Source organism: Triticum aestivum, chromosome 1B (assembly GCF_018294505.1).
Source record: "Triticum aestivum cultivar Chinese Spring chromosome 1B, IWGSC CS RefSeq v2.1, whole genome shotgun sequence".
Classification (NCBI taxonomy): domain Eukaryota; kingdom Viridiplantae; phylum Streptophyta; class Magnoliopsida; order Poales; family Poaceae; genus Triticum; species Triticum aestivum.
In genome coordinates, this window is record NC_057795.1 from 251,260,646 (window position 1) to 251,271,641 (window position 10,996).

Genomic DNA, 10,996 nt, shown 5'->3' on the forward strand with positions numbered 1-10,996 from the left:
ATATGCTCCAAGAACACACCACTCGGAATGGCTTCTCTCTTGGAACCTATCTTTGCTAGATCATCAGCTGCTTGATTTTTCAGTCGGGGTATATGATGGAGCTCCAACCCCTCGAACTTCTTCTCCAGCTTCCTCACTGCACTGCAGTATCCAGTCATGGCTGGGCTTCTCACGTCCCACTCTTTCATCACCTGATTGACCACTAAATCCGAGTCGCCATAGACCATTAGGCGACGGACGCCGAGTGAAATGGCCATGCGCAACCCATATAGGAGGGCCTCATATTCTGCCTCATTGTTGGAGGAATCAAAGTGAATCTGGAGCACATATCTGAGCTTATCTCCTCTGGGGGAAACCAGGACAACCCCAGCACCGGAACCATTCAACATCTTAGAGCCATCGAAAAACATGGTCCAATGCTCCGAGTGAACTTCAGTCGGCTGCTGTTGTTCAATCCACTCGGCGAGGAAATCCGCTATCGCCTGGGACTTAATGGCTTTCTTTGCCTCAAACTTGATATCAAGGGGAAGAAGTTCAATCGCCCATTTGGCCACTCGACCAGTTGCATCTCTGTTGTGCAAAATCTCTGATAGTGGAGCGTCGCTGACGACTGTGATGGAATGGTCAGAGAAATAATGAGCAACCTTCTTTGTGGTCATGTATATTCCATACACAAGCTTCTGATAATGAGGATATCTCTGCTTGGATGGAGTCAAGACTTCAGACAAATAATACACTGGGCGCTGAACTTTGAGAGCTTTTCCTTCTTCTTCCCGCTCGACCTTTAGCACAGTACTGACGACTTGTCCTGTGGCTGCGATGTAGAGCAACAGAGGCTCTTTGCTGATTGGAGCAGCAAGCACCGGATGGGTGGAGAGCAGAGCTTTTAGCTCGGCAAACGCTGCATCAGCTTCTGGAGTCCACTCGAACTTGTCAGCCTTCTTCATCAGTCGGTAAAGAGGCAGTGCCTTTTCACCGAGTCGTGAGATGAATCGACTTAATGCGGCCAAGCATCCAGTAAGCTTCTGGACATCGTGCACTCGCACAGGGCGTTTCATTCCGAGAATAGTGCCTATCTTCTCTGGGTTAGCGTCGATTCCCCGTTCGGAAACGAGAAAACTGAGTAACTCGCCACCAGGAACTCCAAATGTGCACTTTGATGGATTGAGCTTGATATCATACCTTCTGAGGTTGGCAAATGTTTCGGCGAGGTCAGCGAGCAGGTCGGAACCTTTTCGTGACTTGACAACAATATCATCCATATAAGCTTCCACATTCCGACTGATTTGGGTGAGTAGACACTTCTGAATCATTCGCATAAATGTGGCTCCGGCATTCTTGAGGCCGAATGGCATGGTGATATAGCAGAAGCACCCGATTGGAGTGATGAAAGCTGTTTTTACCTCATCGGGCCCGTACAGACGGATCTGGTGGTACCCGGAGTAAGCATCTAAAAAAGACAACCTCTCGCATCCCGCGGTCGAGTCAACAATTTGATCTATGCGAGGGAGAGGAAAGTGATCTTTCGGGCAGGCCCGGTTGATGTGCTTGAAATCAATGCACATTCGGAGCGACTTGTCCTTCTTAGGAACCATGACGACATTAGCGAGCCACTCGGAGTGGTATATCTCTCGGATAAATCCTGCCGCCAACAGTCGAGCCACTTCTTCACCGATGGCCTTTCTCTTCTGGACGGCGGACCGCCGAAGATGCTCTTTGACTGGTTTTGCAGACGAGTCGACTCTTAGGCGATGCTCAGCCAGTCCCCTGGGAACACCTGGCATGTCAGCGGGCTTCCATGCAAAAATGTCCCAGTTCTCACGGAGGAACTGGATGAGCGCTTCTTCCTATTTTGGGTCGAGTCTTGTGGAGATGCGGGTCGGAGCTGCTTCGGGGTCGGTCGGGTGAATGTGAACAGGCTTCGTCTCACCGGACGACTGGAATGCAGACTCTGTGGCGGGCTTCTTGGATCGCAGCAGGTCACTCGGATCTGCGTTTTGCTTGTATTCTTCGAACTCGACCGCTGTCACTTGGGAATCGGCAATCTTGGAGCCCTTCTGAAAGCACTCCTCTGCCTTTTTCCTATCACCGGTGACAGTGATCACACCTTTGGGACCGGGCATCTTCAATTTGAGGTACACGTAACATGGTCGAGCCATGAACCGTGCATAGGCTGGTCTCCCCAAAATGGCATGATATGCACTTTGAAAATCCACGACCTCAAACGTCAACTTTTCTTTGCGAAAATGCTTCGAATCACCAAACACTACGTCCAAAGCTATCTGGCCGGGTGACTCGGCCTTCTTCCCTGGTATAACTCCATGGAAGCTCATGTTACTAGTGCTCAGTCGGGACATCAGAATGCCCATACCTTTCAATGTGTCTGCATACAATAAGTTCAGCCCACTTCCACCATCCATCAGCACCTTTGTCAGTCGAGTGCCTTCGACAACTGGATCGACCACCAAAGCTTGCCTCCCGGGGGTGGCAATATGAGTCGGGTGATCAGATTGGTCGAATGTGATGGGTGTTTGAGACCACTTCAGATAATCTGCCTTTGCTGGGGCAACCATGTTCACCTCTCGGTTAATCACTTTCAGTCGACTTCTGCTTTCCACATCTGCAAAGATCATCAGAGTGGAGTTGATATGCGGATATCCTCCCTCACTGTCCTCTTTGTCTTCGGCCTTGTCCGACTCCTTCTCCTTGTCCTTAGACTGTTTTCCTTGAAACTGCTGGATCAGGAGTCGACATTGGCGAGTGGTGTGCTTTGGGTAAATGATATTCCCCTCTTCATCTTTCTTCGTGTGAATGTGACACGGCATATCCATCACGTCGTTCCCTTCTTTATCCTTTACCTTCTTGGGGTTCCAGGATCCTTTTGGTTTCCCCTTAAACTTTCCTTGAGTCACGGCCAGAGCCTCTCCAGGAGCTGCCGGTTCAGCCTTCCGCTTCTGTTTCCGACTGGTGTTTCCTTTTTCCGACTGACTCGGCTTGTGCTTGCCGCTTCAGAGTCGGTCTTCTTCTTCGCCGTTGGCGTACTTGGTAGCAATCTCCATCATCCGACTCAAGGTCATGTCACCGGTTCGACCAAATTTCAAACTCAGTTCTCTGTTCTTTACGCCGTCTTTGAAGGCGCATACTGCCTGATGATCAGAGACATTTTCCACAGTGTGGTGCAAAGTGATCCACCTCTGAATATACTCTCTGAGAGTCTCATTAGTTTTCTGCACGCAGACTTGCAACTCTGTCAATCCCGCTGGTCGCTTGCAAGTCCCTTCAAACGTTCTGACGAACACTCGGGACAGATCTTCCCAAGTGTAAATGCTGCTAGGAGGTAATTGAGTCAACCATGCCCTGGCAGAACCTTCCAACATGAGGGGCAAATGCTTCATGGCCACCTCGTCGTTCCCACCACCGATCTGAACTGCCACTCGGTAGTCTTCAAGCCAAGTTTCAGGCTTAGACTCACCAGTGAACTTGCTGACTCCTGTTGCCAACCTGAAATTGGGGGGGGATAACTGCGGCTCTGATAGCTCTGCTGAAACATTCAGGACCAGAAACATGTACTCGACTGCTCGTGGGTACATCTCTGTCGAGTGCGCCTCGATGGGCTCTGTTCCGGTCGACCAACCCTTGCACGATAATGGATCGCGCGTCGAAGCCTGGCTCTCTGGGGTCAACTGGAACCCTACGCCCTGTACTGTACTGACGCCTATCATCTGGCTGCCGAGGAGCGAAAGACCCACCCCTCGGAGGGGAATAGGGCACTCGACGCCTATCATCTCGGTCGAGTCTGTCGCCATATTGATCTCGCCGATTCTCACGCCCTTCGCGCCGCGGAGGCGATCTGGGGCTGTGAGCCGACTGAACCGTATTCACAGTGACAGATCGACTGTGAATTCTGTTGCGCGACTGAGACACGGCTGAATTCTGATCTCCTGCTGCCCGGAGCAGATCCCTGATCTGCAGCAAACCTCTGCCAGCTTCCGACTGCGAAGGCTGAATGGACTCTGCTATACGGGTCGCAGCTGCTAAATTCTGAATTGGGGTTCGATATACCTGAGTCGGGGGGAAGAGTTGACGTCGACTGGTGTCGGGAACTCGCTGCCGCGCGCGCTCGTCGAGTGCTCGCTGAAGGTTCTCCAGTCGAGTGCGCTCGGCCAAATTGGCCAGACGCGCCTCCTCCAAGGCACGAGCCTCGGGGGTTTCTCCTGCGATGGGAATACGCAGGGGATCCTCGTTCCTGCGGCGAAGCTCTTCTCTTTGCAGAGAGTCGAGTGGCTCGGGCTGGTACTCTTCGTAGTCTCGTGCAGGGTCGCCGCCGTCACCTGCTCCACCACCACGGGCGAAGCCAGGAGGGCTGTGGGGCCCGTCGACCATCAAGATTTCCGCCGCTGGATCACTGCTTCCGCACTCGGATGCAGTCTCTCCGGAGCCAGTCGACTGATCGAACAAGCCGAAGAGAGATTCGTTGGGCTTGATTGCCGCAACTTGTGTAGTGGCCGATTGGCGAGCCACCGCGTGACTCACCCATCGCTGAAGCCTCGACCAGCCTGAGCGCTTGCGCTGGCGGGAGACCGGGAGGGTGGACGAAGGAGGAGCCGACAGATACTGGGTCGACGGTTGCCGCAGCAGAACGCCGCGGACACATGCGCGAAAATGCGTCGCACCGCGGACGGGGAGCGCGTCTACGTCGAGCGGAGCCTCCTGGAGCCATGCGGAGTCGTCGGCGATGAAGGTGAGAGTGCCGAGACGGATCTCTTGACCCTTGACCAAAACTCCAGCAGACACCATGATGAGAGTACTCGGAAGAATCGCAACTTCTCCACAAAATCGCTAAAACACCGGCCCCAAGGTGGGCGCCAACTGTCGTGGTTCTAAGCCTGACAGTAGAGTGGGGGGTAGGTATGGAGAGGCAAGGTCCTAGCTATGGAGAGGTTGTAAGCACAAAGGATGTACGAGTTCAGGCCCTTCTCGGAAGAAGTAACAGCCCTACGTCTCGGAGCCCGGAGGCGGTCGAGTGGATTATGAATGTATGAATTACAAGGTGCCGAACCCCTCTGCCTGTGGAGGAGGGTGGCTTATATAGAGTGTGCCAGGACCCTAGCCAGCCCACGCAGGAAAGGGTTTAAGGTGAGTTAAGTCTGGGGCGTTACTGGTAACGCCCCACATAAAGTGCCTTTACTATCATAAAGTCTACTTGATTACAGGCCGTTGCAGTGCAGAGTGCCTCTTGACCTCCTGGTGGTCGAGTGAGTCTTCGTGGTCGAGTCCTTCAGGCCAGTCGAGTGAATCCTCGTTGGTCGACTGGAAGGCGACCTCTTCTAAGGATGTCCTAGGGTAAGTTACTTGGATCAGGTCCATGATCCTACCCTAGGTACACAACCCCATCAATCATCTCATCGAAAGATCGGGACACCCCACTTCTATCAAAATGAGATTGCCGGGATCATAGAGCATCTACAGAAAGGTACGTTTGTCCCTACCAGGGCGGCTAATGTCTATAAGCAACATAATCTCTCGAATTCCCTTCAAAAGGAAGTGCCAATGGGTTCAGAAACTTGTCTGAAAAACAGCGACGAATGATGTTCTTTGACTTTCAGGGCCAAAAAGTCGTGCCTAAGGCTGAATATGAAGGTACTCCGGGCCTCCTGGCGGAAGCGTGTAGTACTTTTTGGAGTCGCGTGCTCACCGCGAGCAGTTTTAGTACTTATGGGTCCGACACGGACTCCGAATGAAAAAATTATGACCGTTTTAGTGAACATCTGTCCATTCTATGGCAGTCGTTGAAAGTACTTCATTTTCTCGTGCGCTTTTTGCCTGATTGCCCCAAAATTTCTTGTCCTCTATTGAGGAGATATCGTTTCCACATATATAATGACCAATGCAAGGAATGCTCTTTTGTTCTTGGCTTTCATGCGCATGAGTTACAGCATGCCATCCGGTGAAAATAAGGAGAATAAGGCATATAGCCGCTGGATTTTCTTCAATTTACGGCCAAATGAGATTGCCCGGATCATAGAGCATCTGTAGAAAGGTATGTTTGTCCCTACCAGGGGGACTAATGTCTATAAGCAACATAATCTCTCGAATTTCCTTCAAAAGGAAGTGCCAATGGGTTCAGAAACTTGTCTGAAAAATAGCGACGAATGATGTTCTTTGAATTTTAGTGGAAAAAAGTCCTGCTTAAGGCTGAATTTGAGGGTACTCCTGGCCTCTTGGCTCAAGCGGGGAAATTTTTTTGGATTCACGCACTCGCCGTGAGCAGTTTGAGTACTTGTGGGTCCGACACGGACTCCGAATGACAAAATTATGACCGTTTAGTGAACATCTGTTCTTTCTATGGCAATCCTTGAAAGTACTTCATTTTCTCGTGCGCTTTTTGCCTGATTTCCCCAAAATTTCTTGTCTTCTATAGAGGAGATATCGTTTCCACATATATATTGATCGATGCCAGGAATGCCCTTTTGTTCTTGGCTTTCACGCGCATGAGCTACAACATGCCATCCGGCGAAAACAAGGAGAATAAGGCATATAGCTGCTGGATTTTCTTCAATTTACGGCCAAATGAAATTGCCCGGATCATAGAGCATCTGCAGAAAGGTGCGTTTGTCCCTGCCAGGGGGGCTAATGTCTATAAGCAACATAATCTCTCGAATTGCCTTCAAAAGGAAGTGCCAATGGGTTCAGAAAGTTGTCTGAAAAACAGTGACGAATGATATTCTATGACTTTCAAGGCCAAAAAGTCCTGCTTAAGGCTGAATTTGAGGGTACTCCGGGCCTCCTGGCTCAAGCGGGAGTATTTTTTGGATTCGCGCGCTCGCCGCGAGCAGTTTGAGTACTTTGGGTCCGACACGGACTCCGAATGACAAAATTATGACCGTTTTAGTGAACTTCCGTCCTTTCTATGGCAATCCTTGAAAGTACTTCATTTTCTCGTACTCTATTTGCCTGATTGCCCCAAAATTTCTTGTCCTCTATAGAGGAGATATCATTTCCACATATATATTGACCAATGCCAGGAATGCCCTTTTGTTCTTGGCTTTCACGCGCATGAGTTACAGCATGCAATCCGGCGAAAACAAGGAGAATAAGGCATATAGCCACTGGATTTTCTTCAATTTAAGGCCAAATGAGATTGCCGGGATCATAGAGCATCTGCAGAAAGGTACGTTTGTCCCTACCAGGGGGGTAATGTCTATAAGCAACATAATCTCTCGAATTCCCTTCAAAAGGAAGTGCCAATGGGTTCAGAAACTTGTCTGAAAAACAGCGACGCGTGATATTCTTTGACTTTCAAGGCCAGAAAGTCCTACTTAAGGCTGAATTTGAGGGTAGTCCGGGCCTCCTGGCGGAAGCGTGGAGTACTTTTTGGAGTCGCGCGCTCACCGTGAGCAGTTTCAATACTTATGGGTCCGACACGGACTCCGAATGAAAAAATTATGACCGTTTTAATGAACATCTGTCCATTCTATGGCAGTCCTTTAAAGTACTTCATTTTTCTCGTGTGCTTTTTGCCTGATTGCCCCAAAATTTCTTGTCCTCTATAGAGGAGATATCGTTTCCACATATATAATGACCAATGCGAGGAATGCCCTTTTGTTCTTGGCTTTCATGTGCATGAGTTACAGCATGCCATCCGGCGAAAACAAGGAGAATAAGGCATATAGCCGCTGGATTTTCTTCAATTTACGGCCAAAAGAGATTGCCCGGATCATAGAGCATCTGTAGAAAGGTACGTTTGTCCCTACCAGGGGGACTAATGTCTATAAGCAACATAATCTCTCGAATTTCTTTCAAAAGGAAGTGCCAATGGGTTCAGAAACTTGTCTGAAAAATAGCGACGAATGATGTTCTTTAACTTTCAGTGCCAAAAAGTCCTGCTTAAGGCTGAATTTGAGGGTACTCCTGGCCTCTTGGCTCAAGCGGGGAATATTTTTTGGATTCACGCACTCGCCGCGAGCAGTTTGAGTACTTATGGGTCCGACACGGACTCCGAATGACAAAATTATGACCGTTTAGTGAACATCTGTCCTTTCTATGGCAATCCTTGAAAGTACTTCATTTTCTCGTGCGCTTTTTGCCTGATTTCCCCCAAATTTCTTGTCTTCTATAGAGGAGATATCGTTTCCATATATATATTGACCGATGCCCGGAATGCCCTTTTGTTCTTGGCTTTCACGCGCATGAGTTACAACATGCCATCCGGCGAAAACAAGGAGAATAAGGCATATAGCCGCTGAATTTTGTTCAATTTACGGCCAAATGAAATTGCCCGGATCATAGAGCATCTGCAGAAAGGTGCGTTTGTCCCTACAAGGGGGGCTAATGTCTATAAGCAACATAATCTCTCGAATTCCCTTCAAAAGGAAGTGCCAATGGGTTCAGAAACTTGTCTGAAAAACAGTGACGAATGATGTTCTATGGCTTTCAATGCCAAAAAGTCCTGCTTAAGGCTGAATTTGAGGGTACTCAGGGCCTCCTGGCTCAAGCGGGAGTAATTTTTGGATTCGCGCACTCGTCGTGAGCAGTTTGAGTACTTATGGGTCCGACAAGGACTCCAAATGACAAAACTATGACCGTTTTAGTGAACTTCTGTCCTTTCTATGGCAATACTTGAAAGTACTTCATTTTCTCGTGCGCTATTTGCCTGATTGCCCCAAAATTTCTTGTCCTCTATAGAGGAGATATCATTTCCACATATATATTGACCAATGACAGGAATGCCCTTTTGTTCTTGGCTTTCACGCGCATGAGTTACAACATGAAATCCGGCGAAAACAAGGAGAATAAGGCATATAGCCGCTGGATTTTCTTCAATTTACGGCCAAATGAGATTGCCGGGATCATAGAGCATCTGCAGAAAGGTACGTTTGTCTCTACCAGGGGGGCTAATGTCTATAAGCAACATAATCTCTCGAATTCCCTTCAAAAGGAAGTGCCAATGGGTTCAGAAACTTCTCTGAAAAACAGCGACGAATGATGTTCTTTGACTTTCAGGGCCAAAAGGTCCTGCTTAAGGCTGAATTTGAGGGTAGTCCAGGCCTCCTGGCAGAAGCGTGGAGTACTTTTTGGAGTCGCGCGCTCACCGCGAGCTGTTTCAGTACTTATGGGTCTGACACGGTGATAGAGGCAAAGGTGTCCCGTCTTTCGATGAGATGGTGGATTTCGCTTTGGTGGAAGTCGACTTTGACGATCCGACTACGAACGTGCGAGGACGTCGCGCCTTAGCAATCGCTAAACCAACTCCAAGAGGTTATTGACCACGCCGGAGCACGATCAACCTGACCACGAGGGTCTGTTTCCTGCGAGCAAACGAAGAAGCAAGAAACTGAGAGTGCAATCTGGATATTGCGAATATAAGATGAAAGCTTTATTGATCAAGGTGGGGTTCTGTGACGCCTTTGTCTGGTCGTTGAACACAAACGAAGTACGCGAAGTTGCAGCTATGGCGAACTTTTAATCTAAACAAAACCCAAAGTCTAAACGATGCCCTAAGGGCTGTATATATGGAGGAAGAGGGGGGGAATTTCGTGGCCCTTGGTGGAGGGGTCCGAAATCAACCCTATCTCTTGTTTCCCCACACATACGGACTCTAAAAATAGCCTATACTTATGTATTTCGAAATTACATGGGCCTGGCCCAATAATAAGGTGACGCAGCACCTAAAATAGCCTCGGGACGAAATTTATGAAGTGGCATCTTGTATATTTCGTCCAAGGCTTCATGCACCCATTATGGTGGCTTCAAAGTCCTGAAATCATCACTTGTAACTCCGTTCTTGTTTCCCTTGCGCATGCCGTCATCTCCATGCTTGTTCTTGCTCCAATGTTCATCCTTCTCCAAGCTAGGCCCTTCATTTGTAAGCAAAACAAATGTATCCAATTTAGCCAGCATCATATTCTCATGAACATTAGAATCATTACCAAGAAACGAAAGTACCTGGTAATTTAGTTGGCGTGCACGAGCTCTAGTAATTGGTCCAGTATGTATAGCAGCAGGGGCTGTGGGTGTAACAATTGTATTGATGTCCTCATCATCCTCCCCTTCTTGAAATGAAGTCGTCCTCGACGGAAGTTCATCTTCCTCACCCAAATAAGGCTTCAAATCGGCAATGTTAAAAGTGGGACTAACCCCAAAATCTGCAGGCAGCTCAAGTTTATATGCATTATCATTTATTTTCTCTAACACCTTAAAGGGACCATCAGCACGTGGCATTAACTTTGATTTGTGCAAATCAGGAAATCTATCCTTACGCAAATGTAACCAAACAAGATCTCCAGGTGCAAACACAACATGTTTTCTACCCTTATCTCCAGCAAGTTTGACATGTAGTGCAGCGAGCAATAAAACGCTCAACATCCCGTCTCATCTTTGGCCAAAAGAAATGTGTAGCAAGTACGTCCTCCGTCTTCTTCACGCCAAAGTGTCCCATTAATCCTCCTCCATGCGCCTCCTGTAACAACAAAAGACGAACGGAGCTAGCTGGAATGCATAGCTTGTTAGCACGAAACACAAATCCATCGTCAACAACAAACTTGTTCCACATTCTTCCTTCTTTACAATTATCCATTACATCTTTAAAATCAGCATCATGCACATATTGATCTTTGATGGTCTCCAAACCAAATATTTTGAAGTCAAGTTGTGAAAGCATAGTATAGCGACACGACAAAGCATCAGCAATAACATTTTCTTTTCCCTTCTTGTGTTTAATGACATAAGGGAAAGTCTCAATGAATTCAACCCATTTAGCATGTCTACGATTCAATTTAGCTTGACTTTTAATATGTTTCAATGATTCATGATCAGAATGTATAACAAATTCTTTGGGCCATAAATAATGTTGCCATGTTTCTAAAGTCCGAACAAGAGCATATAATTCCTTATCATAAGTAGAATAATTCAGACTAGGCCCACTCAATTTTTCAGAAAAGTATGCAACAGGTTTGCCATCTTGTAATAACACACCTCCTAATCCAATTCCACTAGC